This window comes from Pan troglodytes, chromosome 14, assembly GCF_028858775.2.
Source record: "Pan troglodytes isolate AG18354 chromosome 14, NHGRI_mPanTro3-v2.0_pri, whole genome shotgun sequence".
NCBI classification, from domain to species: domain Eukaryota; kingdom Metazoa; phylum Chordata; class Mammalia; order Primates; family Hominidae; genus Pan; species Pan troglodytes.
This window is the reverse complement of record NC_072412.2, coordinates 12,290,070-12,307,748: the sequence shown is the minus strand read 5'-3', so window position 1 is coordinate 12,307,748 and position 17,679 is coordinate 12,290,070.

Here is a 17,679-nt window from a genome sequence, read left to right as displayed (position 1 = left end):
GCAATGGAATGCAATCAATCCGACTGGAATGGAATGGAATGGAATGCAGTGGAATCAACCCGAATGGAATGGAATGCAGTGGAATCAAATTGAGTGCAATGGAATGGAATCGAATGGAATGGAATGGATTCAACTAGAATGGAATGGAATGGAATGGAATGGAATGGAATGGAATGGAAGCAACTCAAATGCAATGGAATGGAATGGAATGGAATGGAATCAACCCGAATGGAATGGAATGGAATGGAATGCAATGGAATGGAATGGAATCAACTCGAATGGAATGGAATGCAATGGAATGGAATGGAATCGAATCATCATGAATGGAATGGAACGGAATGGAATCAACTCAAATGGAACGGAATGCAATGGAAAGGAATGGAATGGAATCAACCCGAATGGAGTGGAATGGAACGGAATGGAATGGAATGAAAAGGAATGGAATGGAATGCAATCAATCCAAATGGAATGGAATGGACTGGAATCAACCCGAATGGAATGGAGTGAAGTGGAATCAAATGGAATGGAATGGAATGGAATGGAATGGAATGGAATGGAATGGAATGAAATGGGATGTAATCACCTCGAATGGAACGGAATGGAATGGAATGGAATGAAATGGAATAAACCGGAATGGAATGGAGTGGAATGGAATGGAATGGAATGGAATGGAATGGAATGGAATCAACCCGAATGGAATGGAATGGAATGGAATAAACCGGAATGGAATGGAATGGAATGGAATGGAATGGAATGGAATGGAATCAAACCGAGTGGAATGGCATGGAGTGGAATGGAATGGAAAGGAATGGAATCAACCCGATTGGAATGGAATGGAATGGAATGGAATGGAATGGAATGGAATGGAATGTATCCGAATGGATTGGAATGGAAAGGAATGGAATGGAATGGAATGGAATGGAATGGAATGGAATCAACCCGCATGGAATGGAATGGTGTGGAACCAACTCGAATGGAATGGAATGGATTGGAATGGAATGGAATCAACCCGAATTCAATGGAAAGGAATGGAATGGAATCAACACGAATGGAATGGATTGGAATGGAATGGAATGGAATGGAATGGAATGGAATCAACCCGAATGGAATGGAATGGAATGGAATGGAATGGAATGGAATGAAATGGAATGGAATGCAATCAATCCGAATGGAATGGAATGGAATGGAATGCAATGGAATCAACCCAAATGGAATGGAATGAAGTGGAATCAAATCGAGTGCAATGGAATGGAATCGAATGGAATGGAATGGATTCAACCAGAATGGAATGGAAAGGAATGGAATCAACCGGAATGGAATGAAATGGAAAGGAATGGAATGGAATGGAATGGAAAGGAATGGAATGGAATCAACCCGAATGGAATTTAATGGAATGGAATGGAATGGAATGGAATGGAATGCAATGGAATGGAATCAAACCGAATGGAATGGAATGGAATGGAATGGAACGGAATGGAATGGAATGGAATGGAAGGGAATGAAATGGAAGGGAATTTAATCACACCGAATGGAATAGAATGGAATGGAATGGAATGGAATGGAATCAACCCGAATGGAATGTAATGCAATGGAATGACATGGAATGGATTCAACCCGAATGGAATTGATTGGAATGGAATCAACTCGAATGGAATGGAATGGAATGGAATGGCACGGGATGGAATGGTATGGAATAGAATTGAATGGAATTGAATCAACCCGATTGGAGTGGATTGGAATGGAATGTAATTGAATGGAATGGGGTGGAATTGAATCAATCCGAGTGGAATGGAATGGAATGGAATGGAGTGGAGGGGAATGAAATGGAATGGAATGGAGTGGAGTGGAATGGAATGGAATGGAATCAACCTGAGTGGAATGGAGTGGAATGGAATGGAATGGAATGGAAAGGAACCAACCCGAATGGAATGGAATCGAATGGAATGGAATGGAATGGAATGGAATGCAATGGAATCATCCCGAATGGAATGGAATGGAACGGAATGGAATGGAATGAACCCGAATGGAATGCAATGGAATGGAATGGAAAGTAATCAACCCGAATGGAATGGAATGGAACGGAATGGAATGGAATGGAATGGAATGGAATGGAAGGGAATGAAATGGAAGGGAATTTAATCACACCGAATGGAATGGAATGGAATAGAATGGACTGGAATGGAATCTATCCGAAAGGTATGGAATGGTAAGGAATGGAATGGAATGGAAGGGAGTGGAATAAACACGCATGGAATGAAATGGAGTGGAATCAAGTCGAATGGAATGGAATGGAATGGAATGGAATGGAAAGGAATGGAATGGAAGGGAATGAAATGGAAGGGAATTTAATCACACCGAATGGAATGGAATGGAATGGAATGGAATCAACCCGAATGGAATGGAATGCAACGGAATGACATGGAATGGATTCAAACCTAATGGAATTGATTGGAATGGAATCAACTCGAATGGAATGGAATGGAATGGAGTCAACCCGGATGGAATGCAATGGAATGGAATGGAATGAAATGGAATGGAATGGAATCAACCCGAATGGAATGGAATGCAATGGAATGGAATGGAATGGAATCAACTCGAATGGAATACAATGGAATGGATTGGAATGGAATGGAATGCAATCAACCCGAATGGAATGGAATTCAATGAAATGGAATGGAATGGAAAGGGATGGAATCAACTAGAATGGAACGGAATGGAATGGAATGGAATGGAATGAAATGGAATAAACCCGAATGGAATGGAATGGAATGGAATGAAATCACCCCGAATGGAATAGAAGGGAATGGAATGGAAAGGAAAAAACCCGAATGGAATGGAATGGAATGGATTGGAATGGAATGGAATGGAATCAACCCGAATGAAATGGAATACAATGGAATGGAATGGAATGGAAAGGAATGGAATCAACTCGAATGGAATGGAATGAAATGGAATGGAATGGAATCAACTCTAATTGAATGGAATGCAATGGAATTGAATGGAATGGAATCAACTCGAATGGAATGGAATGGAATGGAATGGAATGGATTCGAATGGAATGGAATGGAATCAACCCGAATGGAATGGAATACAATGGAATGGAATGGAATGGAAAGGGATGGAATCAACTAGAATGGAATGGAATGGAATGAAATGGAATAAACAAGAATGGAATGGAATGGAATGGAATGGAATGAAATCAACCCGAATGGAATGGAAGGGAATGGAATGGAATGGAATGGAATGGAATGGAATGGAGTGGAATGAAATGGAATAAACCCGAATGGAATGGAATGGAATGGAATGGAATGGAATGAAATCAACCTGAATGGAATGGAAGGGAATGGAATGGAAAGGGAAAAACCCGAATGGAATGGAATGGAATGGAATGGAATGGAATGAAATGGAATGGAATCAACCGGAATGGAATGGAATGGAATGGAATCAAACCGAGTGGAATGGAATGGAGTGGAATGGAATGGAATGGAATGGAAAGGAATGGAATCAACCTGATTGGAATGGAATGGAATGGAATGGAATGGAATGGAATGGAATGGAATCAAACCGAATGGAATGGAATGGAATGGAATTGAATGGAATGGAATGGAATGGAATAAACCCGAATGAAATTGAATGGAGGGGAATGGAATGGAATGGAAAGGAACCAATCCGAATGGAATGGAATTCAATGGAATGGAATGGAATGGAATGGAATGGAATGGAATGGAATGGAATGCTATGGAATGGAATGGAAATTAATCAACCCGAATGGAATGGAATGGAATGGAACGGAATGGAATGGAATGGAATGGAAGGGATTGAAATGGAAGGGAATTTAATCACACCGAATGGAATGGAATGGAATGGAATGGAATCAACCCGAATGGAATGGAATGCAATGGAATGACATGGAATGGATTCAACCCGAATGGAATTGATTGGAATGGAATCAACTCGAATGGAATGGAATGGAATGGAATGGCACGGGATGGAATGGTATGGAATAGAATCGAATGGAATTGAATCAACCCGATTGGAGTGGATTGGAATGGAATGTAATTGAATGGAATGGGGTGGAATTGCATCAATCCGAGTGGAATGGAATGGAATGGAATGGAGTGGAGGGGAATGAAATGGAATGGAATGGAGTGGAGTGGAATGGAATGGAATGGAATCAACCTGAGTGGAATGGAATGGAATGGAATGGAATGGAATAAAATGGAATGGAAGCAACTCAAATGCAATGGAATGGAATGGAATGGAATGGAATCAACCCGAATGGAATGGAATGGAATGGAATGCAATGGAATGGAATGGAATCAACTCGAATGGAATGGAATGCAATGGAATGGAATGGAATCGAATCATCACGAATGGAATGGAACGGAATGGAATCAACTCAAATGGAATGGAATGCAATGGAAAGGAATGGAATGGAATCAACCCGAATGGAGTGGAATGGAACGGAATGGAATGGAATGAAAAGGAATGGAATGGAATGCAATCAATCCAAATGGAATGGAATGGAATGGAATCAACCCGAATGGAATGGAGTGAAGTGGAATCAAATGGAATGGAATGGAATGGAATGGAATGGAATGGAATGGAATGGATTCAACACGAATGGAATGGAATGGAATTCAATTAACCGGAATGGAATGGAATGGAATGGAATGGAATCAACCCGAATGGAATTTAAGGGAATGGAATGGAATGCAATGGACTGGAATGGAATCAACCCGAATGGAATGAAATGGAATGGAATAAACCCGATTGGAATGGAATGGAATGGAATGGAATGCAATCTATCCGAATGGAATGGAATGGAATGGAATGGAATGGAATGGAATGGAATCAACTCGCATGGAATGGAATGGAGTGGAATCAACTCGAATGGAATGGAATGGAATGGAATGGAAAGGAATGGAATGGAATCAACCCGAATGGAATTTAATGGAATGGAATGGAATCAAACAGAATGGAATGGAATCGAATGAAATGGAATGGAATCAATCCGATTGGAATGGAATGGAATGGAATGGAATGGAATGGAATGGAATGGAATGGAATCAACCTGAATGGAATGAAATGGAATGGAATTGAATGGAATGGAATCCACCGGAATGGAATGGAATGGAATGGAACGGAATGGAATGGTATGGAATCAACCCGAATGGAGTCAAATGGAATGGAAAGGAATGGAAACAACCCGAATGGAATGCAATGGAATGGAATGGAATGGAATCAACCCGAATGTAACGGAATGCAATGGAATGGAATGGAATGGAATGAAGTCAACCCGGATGGAATGCAATGGAATGGAATGGAATGAAATGGAATGGGATGGAATCAACCCGAATGGAATGGTATGCAATGGAATGGAATGGAATGGAATCAACTCGAATGGAATAGAATGGAATGGATTGGAATGGAATGGAATGGAATCAACCCGAATGGAATGGAATTCAGTGGAATGGAATGGAATGGAAAGGGATGGAATCAACTAGAATGGAACGGAATGGAATGGAATGGAATGGAATGAAATGGAATAAACCGGAATGGAATGGAATGGAATGGAATGGAATGAAATCAACCCGAATGGAATTGAAGGGAATGGAATGGAAAGGAAAAAACCCGAATGGAATGGAATGGAATGGAATGGAATGGAATGGAATGCAATGGAATGGAATGGAATCAACTCGAATGGAATGGAATGCAATGGAATGGAATGGAGTCGAATCATCATGAATGGAAAGGAACGGAATGGAATCAACTCAAATGGAATGGAATGCAATGGAAAGGAATGGATTGGAATCAACCCGAATGGAGTGGAATGGAACGGAATGGAATGGAATGAAATGGAATGGAATGGAATGCAATCAATCCAAATGGAATGGAATGGACTGGATTCAACCCGAATGGAATGGAGTGAAGTGGAATCAAATCGAATGGAATGGAATGGAATGGAATGGAATGGAATGGAATGGAATGAAATGGGATGTAATCACCTCGAATGGAACGGAATGGAATGGAATGGAATGGAACGAAATGGAATGTAATGGAATGAAATGGAATAAACCCGAATGGAATGGAGTGGAATGGAATCAACTCGCATGGAATGGAATGGAGTGGAATCAACTCGAATGGAATGGAATGGAATGAAATGGAAAGGCATGGAATGGAATCAACCCGAATGGAATTTAATGGAATGGAATGGAATCAAACAGAATGGAATGGAATCGAATGAAATGGAATGGAATCAATCCGATTGGAATGGAATGGAATGGAATGGAATGGAATGGAATGGAATGGAATCAACCTGAATGGAATGAAATGGAATGGAATTGAATGGAATGGAATCCACCGGAATGGAATGGAATGGAATGGAACGGAATGGAATGGTATGGAATCAACCCGAATGGAGTCAAATGGAATGGAAAGGAATGGAAACAACCCGAATGGAATGCAATGGAATGGAATGGAATGGAATCAACCCGAATGTAACGGAATGCAATGGAATGGAATGGAATGGAATGAAGTCAACCCGGATGGAATGCAATGGAATGGAATGGAATGAAATGGAATGGAATAGAATCAACCCGAATGGAATGGAATGCAATGGAATGGAATGGAATGGAATCAACTCGAATGGAATAGAATGGAATGGATTGGAATGGAATGGAATGGAATCAACCCGAATGGAATGGAATTCAGTGGAATGGAATGGAATGGAAAGGGATGGAATCAACTAGAATGGAACGGAATGGAATGGAATGGAATGGAATGAAATGGAATAAACCCGAATGGAATGGAATGGAATGGAATGGAATGAAATCAACCCGAATGGAATGGAAGGGAATGGAATGGAAAGGAAAAAACCCGAATGGAATGGAATGGAATGGAATGGAATGGAATGGAATGCAATGGAATGGAATGGAATCAACTCGAATGGAATGGAATGCAATGGAATGGAATGGAGTCGAATCATCATGAATGGAAAGGAACGGAATGGAATCAACTCAAATGGAATGGAATGCAATGGAAAGGAATGGATTGGAATCAACCCGAATGGAGTGGAATGGAACGGAATGGAATGGAATGAAAAGGAATGGAATGGAATGCAATCAATCCAAATGGAATGGAATGGACTTGATTGAACCCGAATGGAATGGAGTGAAGTGGAATCAAATCGAATGGAATGGAATGGAATGGAATGGAATGGAATGGAATGGAATGAAATGGGATGTAATCACCTCGAATGGAACGGAACGGAATGGAATGGAATGGAACGAAATGGAATGTAATGGAATGAAATGGAATAAACCCGAATGGAATGGAGTGGAATGGAATGGAATGGAATGGAATGGAATGTATCCGAATGGATTGGAATGGAAAGGAATGGAATGGAATGGAATGGAATGGAATCAACCCGCATGGAATGGAATGGAGTGGAACCAACTCGAATGGAATGGAATGGATTGGAATGGAATGGAATCAACCCGAATTCAATGGAATGGAATGGAATGGAATCAACACGAATGGAATGGATTGGAATGGAATGGAATGGAATGGAATGGAATGGAATGCAATCAATCCGAATGGAATGGAATGGAATGGAATGCAATGGAATCAACCCGAATGGAATGGAATGAAGTGGAATCAAATCGAGTGCAATGGAATGGAATCGAATGGAATGGAATGGATTCAACCAGAATGGAATGGAAAGGAATGGAATCAACCGGAATGGAATGAAATGGAAAGGAATGGACTGGAATGGAATGGAAAGGAATGGAATGGAATCAACCCGAATGGAATTTAATGGAATGGAATGGAATCAACCAGAATGGAATGGAATCGAATGGAATGGAATGGAATCAACCCGAATGGAATGGAATGGAATGGAATGGAATGGAATGGAATCAACCTGAATGGAATGAAATGGAATGGAATTGAATGGAATGGAATCCACCAGAATGGAATGGAATGGAATGGAATGGAATGGAATCAACCCGAATGGAATGGAATGGAATGGAATGGAATGGAATGGAATGAAATGGAATGGAATGCAATCAATCCGAATGGAATGGAATGGAATGGAATGCAATGGAATCAACCCGAATGGAATGGAATGAAGTGGAATCAAATCGAGTGCAATGGAATGGAATCGAATGGAATGGAATGGATTCAACCAGAATGGAATGGAAAGGAATGGAATCAACCGGAATGGAATGAAATGGAAAGGAATGGAATGGAATGGAATGGAAAGGAATGGAATGGAATCAACCCGAATGGAATTTAATGGAATGGAATGGAATGGAATGGAATGGAATGCAATGGAATGGAATCAAACCGAATGGAATGGAATGGAATGGAATGGAACGGAATGGAATGGAATGGAATGGAAGGGAATGAAATGGAAGGGAATTTAATCACACCGAATGGAATAGAATAGAATGGAATGGAATGGAATGGAATCAACCCGAATGGAATGGAATGCAATGGAATGACATGGAATGGATTCAACCCGAATGGAATTGATTGGAATGGAATCAACTCGAATGGAATGGAATGGAATGGAATGGCACGGGATGGAATGGTATGGAATAGAATTGAATGGAATTAAATCAACCCGATTGGAGTGGATTGGAATGGAATGTAATTGAATGGAATGGGGTGGAATTGAATCAATCCGAGTGGAATGGAATGGAATGGAATGGAGTGGAGGGGAATGAAATGGAATGGAATGGAGTGGAGTGGAATGGAATGGAATGGAATCAACCTGAGTGGAATGGAGTGGAATGGAATGGAATGGAAAGGAAAGGAACCAACCCGAATGGAATGGAATCGAATGGAATGGAATGGAATGGAATGGAATGCAATGGAATCATCCCGAATGGAATGGAATGGAACGGAATGGAATGGAATGAACCCGAATGGAATGCAATGGAATGGAATGGAAAGTAATCAACCCGAATGGAATGGAATGGAACGGAATGGAATGGAATGGAATGGAATGGAAGGGAATGAAATGGAAGGGAATTTAATCACACCGAATGGAATGGAATGGAATAGAATGGACTGGAATGGAATCTATCCGAAAGGTATGGAATGGTAAGGAATGGAATGGAATGGAAGGGAGTGGAATAAACACGCATGGAATGAAACGGAGTGGAATCAAGTCGAATGGAATGGAATGGAATGGAATGGAATGGAAAGGAATGGAATGGAAGGGAATGAAATGGAAGGGAATTTAATCACACCGAATGGAATGGAATGGAATGGAATGGAATCAACCCAAATAGAATGGAATGCAACGGAATGACATGGAATGGATTCAAACCTAATGGAATTGATTGGAATGGAATCAACTCGAATGGAATGGAATGGAATGGAGTCAACCCGGATGGAATGCAATGGAATGGAATGGAATGAAATGGAATGGAATGGAATCAACCCGAATGGAATGGAATGCAATGGAATGGAATGGAATGGAATCAACTCGAATGGAATAGAATGGAATGGATTGGAATGGAATGGAATGCAATCAACCCGAATGGAATGGAATTCAATGAAATGGAATGGAATGGAAAGGGATGGAATCAACTAGAATGGAACGGAATGGAATGGAATGGAATGGAATGAAATGGAATAAACCCGAATGGAATGGAATGGAATGGAATGAAATCAACCCGAATGGAATAGAAGGGAATGGAATGGAAAGGAAAAAACCCGAATGGAATGGAATGGAATGGATTGGAATGGAATGGAATGGAATCAACCCGAATGAAATGGAATACAATGGAATGGAATGGAATGGAAAGGAATGGAATCAACTCGAATGGAATGGAATGAAATGGAATGGAATGGAATCAACTCTAATTGAATGGAATGCAATGGAATTGAATGGAATGGAATCAACTCGAATGGAATGGAATGGAATGGAATGGATTCGAATGGAATGGAATGGAATCAACCCGAATGGAATGGAATACAATGGAATGGAATGGAGTCGAATCATCATGAATGGAAAGGAACGGAATGGAATCAACTCAAATGGAATGGAATGCAATGGAAAGGAATGGATTGGAATCAACCCGAATGGAGTGGAATGGAACGGAATGGAATGGAATGAAATGGAATGGAATGGAATGCAATCAATCCAAATGGAATGGAATGGACTGGATTCAACCCGAATGGAATGGAGTGAAGTGGAATCAAATCGAATGGAATGGAATGGAATGGAATGGAATGGAATGGAATGGAATGAAATGGGATGTAATCACCTCGAATGGAACGGAACGGAATGGAATGGAATGGAACGAAATGGAATGTAATGGAATGAAATGGAATAAACCCGAATGGAATGGAGTGGAATGGAATGGAATGGAATGTATCCGAATGGATTGGAATGGAAAGGAATGGAATGGAATGGAATGGAATGGAATCAACCCGCATGGAATGGAATGGAGTGGAACCAACTCGAATGGAATGGAATGGATTGGAATGGAATGGAATCAACCCGAATTCAATGGAATGGAATGGAATGGAATCAACACGAATGGAATGGATTGGAATGGAAAGGAATGGAATGGAATGGAATGGAATGCAATCAATCCGAATGGAATGGAATGGAATGGAATGCAATGGAATCAACCCGAATGGAATGGAATGAAGTGGAATCAAATCGAGTGCAATGGAATGGAATCGAATGGAATGGAATGGATTCAACCAGAATGGAATGGAAAGGAATGGAATCAACCGGAATGGAATGAAATGGAAAGGAATGGAATGGAATGGAATGGAAAGGAATGGAATGGAATCAACCCGAATGGAATTTAATGGAATGGAATGGAATCAACCAGAATGGAATGGAATCGAATGGAATGGAATGGAATCAACCCGAATGGAATGGAATGGAATGGAATGGAATGGAATGGAATGGAATCAACCTGAATGGAATGAAATGGAATGGAATTGAATGGAATGGAATCCACCAGAATGGAATGGAATGGAATGGAATGGAATGGTATGGAATCAAGCCGAATGGAGTCGAATGGAATGGAAAGGAATGGAATCAACCCGAATGGAATGCAATGGAATGGAATGGAATGGAATGGAATCAACCCGAATGTAATGGAATGCAATGGAATGGAATGGAATGGAATGGAGTCAACCCGGATGGAATGCAATGGAATGGAATGGAATGAAATGGAATGGAATGGAATCAATCCGAATGGAATGGAATGCAATGGAATGGAATGGAATGGAATCAACTCGAATGGAATAGAATGGAATGGATTGGAATGGAATGGAATGGAATCAACCCGAATGGAATGGAATACAATGGAATGGAATGGAATGGAAAGGGATGGAATCAACTCGAATGGAATGGAATGGAATGGAATGGAATGGAATGGAATGAAATGGAATAAACCCGAATGGAATGCAATTGAATGGAATGGAATGGAATGGAATCAACCCGAATGGAATGGCATGGAATGGAATGCAATGGAATGGAATGGAATCAACTCGAATGGAATGGAATGCAATGGAATGGAATGGAATCGAATCATCACGAATGGAATGAAACGGAATGGAATCAACTCAAATGGAGGGGAATGCAATGGAAAGGAATGGAATGGAATCAACACGAATGGAGTGGAATGGAACGGAATGGAATGGAATGAAAAGGAATGGAATGGAATGCAATCAATCCAAATGGAATGGAATGGACTGGAATCAACCCGAATGGAATGGAGTGACGTGGAATCAAATCGAATGGAATGGAATGGAATGGAATGGAATGGAATGGAATGGAATGGAATGAAATGGGATGTAATCACCTCGAATGGAACGGAATGGAATGGAATGGAATTAAATGGAATAAACCCGAATGGAATGGAGTGGAATGGAATGGAATGGAATGGAATGGAATGGAATCAACCCGAATGGAATGGAATGGAATGGAATAAACCGGAATGGAATGGAATGGAATGGAATGGAATGGAATGGAATGGAATCAAACCGAGTGGAATGGCATGGAGTGGAATGGAATGGAAAGGAATGGAATCAACCCGATTGGAATGGAATGGAATGGAATGGAATGGAATGGAATCTATCCGAATGGATTGGAAGGGAAAGGAATGGAATGGAATGGAATGGAATGGAATGGAATGGAATGGAATGGAATGGAATCAACCCGCATGGAATGGAATGGAGTGGAACCAACTCGAATGGAATGGAATGGATTGGAATGGAATGGAATCAACCCGAATTCAATGGAATGGAATGGAATGGAATCAACACGAATGGAATGGATTGGAATGGAATGGAATGGAATGGAATGGAATGGAATCAACCCGAATGGAATGGAATGGAATGGAATGGAATGAAATGGAATGGAATGCAATCAATCCGAATGGAATGGAATGGAATGGAATGCAATGGAATCAACCCGAATGGAATGGAATGAAGTGGAATCAAATCGAGTGCAATGGAATGGAATCGAATGGAATGGAATGGATTCAACCAGAATGGAATGGAAAGGAATGGAATCAACCGGAATGGAATGAAATGGAAAGGAATGGAATGGAATGGAATGGAAAGGAATGGAATGGAATCAACCCGAATGGAATTTAATGGAATGGAATGGAATCAACCAGAATGGAATGGAATCGAATGGAATGGAATGGAATCAACCCGAATGGAATGGAATGGAATGGAATGGAATGGAATGGAATGGAATCAACCTGAATGGAATGAAATGGAATGGAATTGAATGGAATGGAATCCACCAGAATGGAATGGAATGGAATGGAATGGTATGGAATCAAGCCGAATGGAGTCGAATGGAATGGAAAGGAATGGAATCAACCCGAATGGAATGCAATGGAATGGAATGGAATGGAATGGAATCAACCCGAATGTAATGGAATGCAATGGAATGGAATGGAATGGAATGGAGTCAACCGGGATGGAATGCAATGGAATGGAATGGAATGAAATGGAATGGAATGGAATCAACCCGAATGGAATGGAATGCAATGGAATGGAATGGAATGGAATCAACTCGAATGGAATAGAATGGAATGGATTGGAATGGAATGGAATGGAATCAACCCGAATGGAATGGAATACAATGGAATGGAATGGAATGGAAAGGGATGGAATCCACTCGAATGGAATGGAATGGAATGGAATGGAATGGAATGAAATGGAATAAACCCGAATGGAATGCAATGGAATGGAATGGAATGGAATGGAATCAACCCGAATGGAATGGCATGGAATGGAATGCAATGGAATGGAATGGAATCAACTCGAATGGAATGGAATGCAATGGAATGGAATGGAATCGAATCATCACGAATGGAATGAAACGGAATGGAATCAACTCAAATGGAGGGGAATGCAATGGAAAGGAATGGAATGGAATCAACACGAATGGAGTGGAATGGAACGGAATGGAATGGAATGAAAAGGAATGGAATGGAATGCAATCAATCCAAATGGAATGGAATGGACTGGAATCAACCCGAATGGAATGGAGTGACGTGGAATCAAATCGAATGGAATGGAATGGAATGGAATGGAATGGAATGGAATGGAATGGAATGAAATGGGATGTAATCACCTCGAATGGAACGGAATGGAATGGAATGGAATTAAATGGAATAAACCCGAATGGAATGGAGTGGAATGGAATGGAATGGAATGGAATGGAATGGAATCAACCCGAATGGAATGGAATGGAATGGAATAAACCGGAATGGAATGGAATGGAATGGAATGGAATGGAATGGAATGGAATCAAACCGAGTGGAATGGCATGGAGTGGAATGGAATGGAAAGGAATGGAATCAACCCGATTGGAATGGAATGGAATGGAATGGAATGGAATGGAATCTATCCGAATGGATTGGAAGGGAAAGGAATGGAATGGAATGGAATGGAATGGAATGGAATGGAATGGAATGGAATCAACCCGCATGGAATGGAATGGAGTGGAACCAACTCGAATGGAATGGAATGGATTGGAATGGAATGGAATCAACCCGAATTCAATGGAATGGAATGGAATGGAATCAACACGAATGGAATGGATTGGAATGGAATGGAATGGAATGGAATGGAATGGAATCAACCCGAATGGAATGGAATGGAATGGAATGGAATGAAATGGAATGGAATGCAATCAATCCGAATGGAATGGAATGGAATGGAATGCAATGGAATCAACCCGAATGGAATGGAATGAAGTGGAATCAAATCGAGTGCAATGGAATGGAATCGAATGGAATGGAATGGATTCAACCAGAATGGAATGGAAAGGAATGGAATCAACCGGAATGGAATGAAATGGAAAGGAATGGAATGGAATGGAATGGAAAGGAATGGAATGGAATCAACCCGAATGGAATTTAATGGAATGGAATGGAATCAACCAGAATGGAATGGAATCGAATGGAATGGAATGGAATCAACCCGAATGGAATGGAATGGAATGGAATGGAATGGAATGGAATGGAATCAACCTGAATGGAATGAAATGGAATGGAATTGAATGGAATGGAATCCACCAGAATGGAATGGAATGGAATGGAATGGTATGGAATCAAGCCGAATGGAGTCGAATGGAATGGAAAGGAATGGAATCAACCCGAATGGAATGCAATGGAATGGAATGGAATGGAATGGAATCAACCCGAATGTAATGGAATGCAATGGAATGGAATGGAATGGAATGGAGTCAACCCGGATGGAATGCAATGGAATGGAATGGAATGAAATGGAATGGAATGGAATCAACCCGAATGGAATGGAATGCAATGGAATGGAATGGAATGGAATCAACTCGAATGGAATAGAATGGAATGGATTGGAATGGAATGGAATGGAATCAACCCGAATGGAATGGAATACAATGGAATGGAATGGAATGGAAAGGGATGGAATCCACTCGAATGGAATGGAATGGAATGGAATGGAATGGAATGAAATGGAATAAACCCGAATGGAATGCAATGGAATGGAATGGAATGGAATGGAATCAACCCGAATGGAATGGCATGGAATGGAATGCAATGGAATGGAATGGAATCAACTCGAATGGAATGGAATGCAATGGAATGGAATGGAATCGAATCATCACGAATGGAATGAAACGGAATGGAATCAACTCAAATGGAGGGGAATGCAATGGAAAGGAATGGAATGGAATCAACACGAATGGAGTGGAATGGAACGGAATGGAATGGAATGAAAAGGAATGGAATGGAATGCAATCAATCCAAATGGACTGGAATGGAATGGAATCAACCCGAATGGAATGGAGTGAAGTGGAATCAAATCGAATGGAATGGAATGGAATGGAATGGATTCAACCCGAATGGAATGGAACGGAATTAAATTAACCGAAATGGAATGGAATGGAATGGAATGGAATGGAATGGAATGGAATCAACCCGAATGGAATTTAATGGAATGGAATGGAATGGAATGGAATCAACCTGAATGGAATGGAATTGAATGGAATGGAATGGAATAAACCCGAGTTGGATGGAATGGAATGGAATGGAATGCAATCTATGCGAATGGAATGGAATGGAAAGGAATAGAATGGAATGGAATGGAATGGAATCAACCCGCATGGAATGGAATGGAGTGGAATCAACTCGAATGGAATGGAATGGAATGGAATGGAATCAACCCGAATGGAATGGAATGGAAGGGAATGGAATCAACACGAATGGAATGGATTGGAGTGGAATGGAAAGGAATGGAATGGAATGCAATCAACCCGAATGGAATGGAATGGAATGGAATGGAATGCAATGGAATGCAATCAATCCGACTGGAATGGAATGGAATGGAATGCAGTGGAATCAACCCGAATGGAATGGAATGCAGTGGAATCAAATTGGGTGCAATGGAATGGAATCGAATGGAATGGAATGGATTCAACTAGAATGGAATGGAATGGAATGGAATGGAATGGAATGGAATGGAAGCAACTGAAATGCAATTGAATGGAATGGAATGGAATGGAATCAACCCGAATGGAATGGAATGGAATGGAATGCAATGGAATGGAATGGAATCAACTCGAATGGAATGGAATGCAATGGAATGGAATGGAATCGAATCATCATGAATGGAATGGAACGGAATGGAATCAACTCAAATGGAATCGAATGCAATGGAAAGGAATGGAATGGAATCAACCCGAATGGAGTGGAATGGAACGGAATGGAATGGAATGAAAAGGAATGGAATGGAATGCAATCAATCCAAATGGAATGGAATGGACTGGAATCAACCCGAATGGAATGGAGTGAAGTGGAATCAAATGGAATGGAATGGAATGGAATGGAATGGAATGGAATGGAATGGAATGAAATGGGATGTAATCACCTCGAATGGAACGGAATGGAATGGAATGGAAAGAAATGGAATAAACCCGAATGGAATGGAGTGGAATGGAATGGAATGGAATGGAATGGAATGGAATCAACCCGAATGGAATGGAATGGAATGGAATAAACCGGAATGGAATGGAATGGAATGGAATGGAATGGAATGGAATGGAATGGAATGGAATGAAATGGGATGTAATCACCTCGAATGGAACGGAACGGAATGGAATGGAATGGAACGAAATGGAATGTAATGGAATGAAATGGAATAAACCCGAATGGAATGGAGTGGAATGGAATGGAATGGAATGTATCCGAATGGATTGGAATGGAAAGGAATGGAATGGAATGGAATGGAATGGAATCAACCCGCATGGAATGGAATGGAGTGGAACCAACTCGAATGGAATGGAATGGATTGGAATGGAATGGAATCAACCCGAATTCAATGGAATGGAATGGAATGGAATCAACACGAATGGAATGGATTGGAATGGAAAGGAATGGAATGGAATGGAATGGAATGCAATCAATCCGAATGGAATGGAATGGAATGGAATGCAATGGAATCAACCCGAATGGAATGGAATGAAGTGGAATCAAATCGAGTGCAATGGAATGGAATCGAATGGAATGGAATGGATTCAACCAGAATGGAATGGAAAGGAATGGAATCAACCGGAATGGAATGAAATGGAAAGGAATGGAATGGAATGGAATGGAAAGGAATGGAATGGAATCAACCCGAATGGAATTTAATGGAATGGAATGGAATCAACCAGAATGGAATGGAATCGAATGGAATGGAATGGAATCAACCCGAATGGAATGGAATGGAATGGAATGGAATGGAATGGAATCAACCTGAATGGAATGAAATGGAATGGAATTGAATGGAATGGAATCCACCAGAATGGAATGGAATGGAATGGAATGGAATGGTATGGAATCAAGCCGAATGGAATGCAATGGAATGGAATGGAATGGAATGGAATCAACCCGAATGTAATGGAATGCAATGGAATGGAATGGAATGGAATGGAGTCAACCCGGATGGAATGCAATGGAATGGAATGGAATGAAATGGAATGGAATGGAATCAATCCGAATGGAATGGAATGCAATGGAATGGAATGGAATGGAATCAACTCGAATGGAATAGAATGGAATGGATTGGAATGGAATGGAATGGAATCAACCCGAATGGAATGGAATACAATGGAATGGAATGGAATGGAAAGGGATGGAATCAACTCGAATGGAA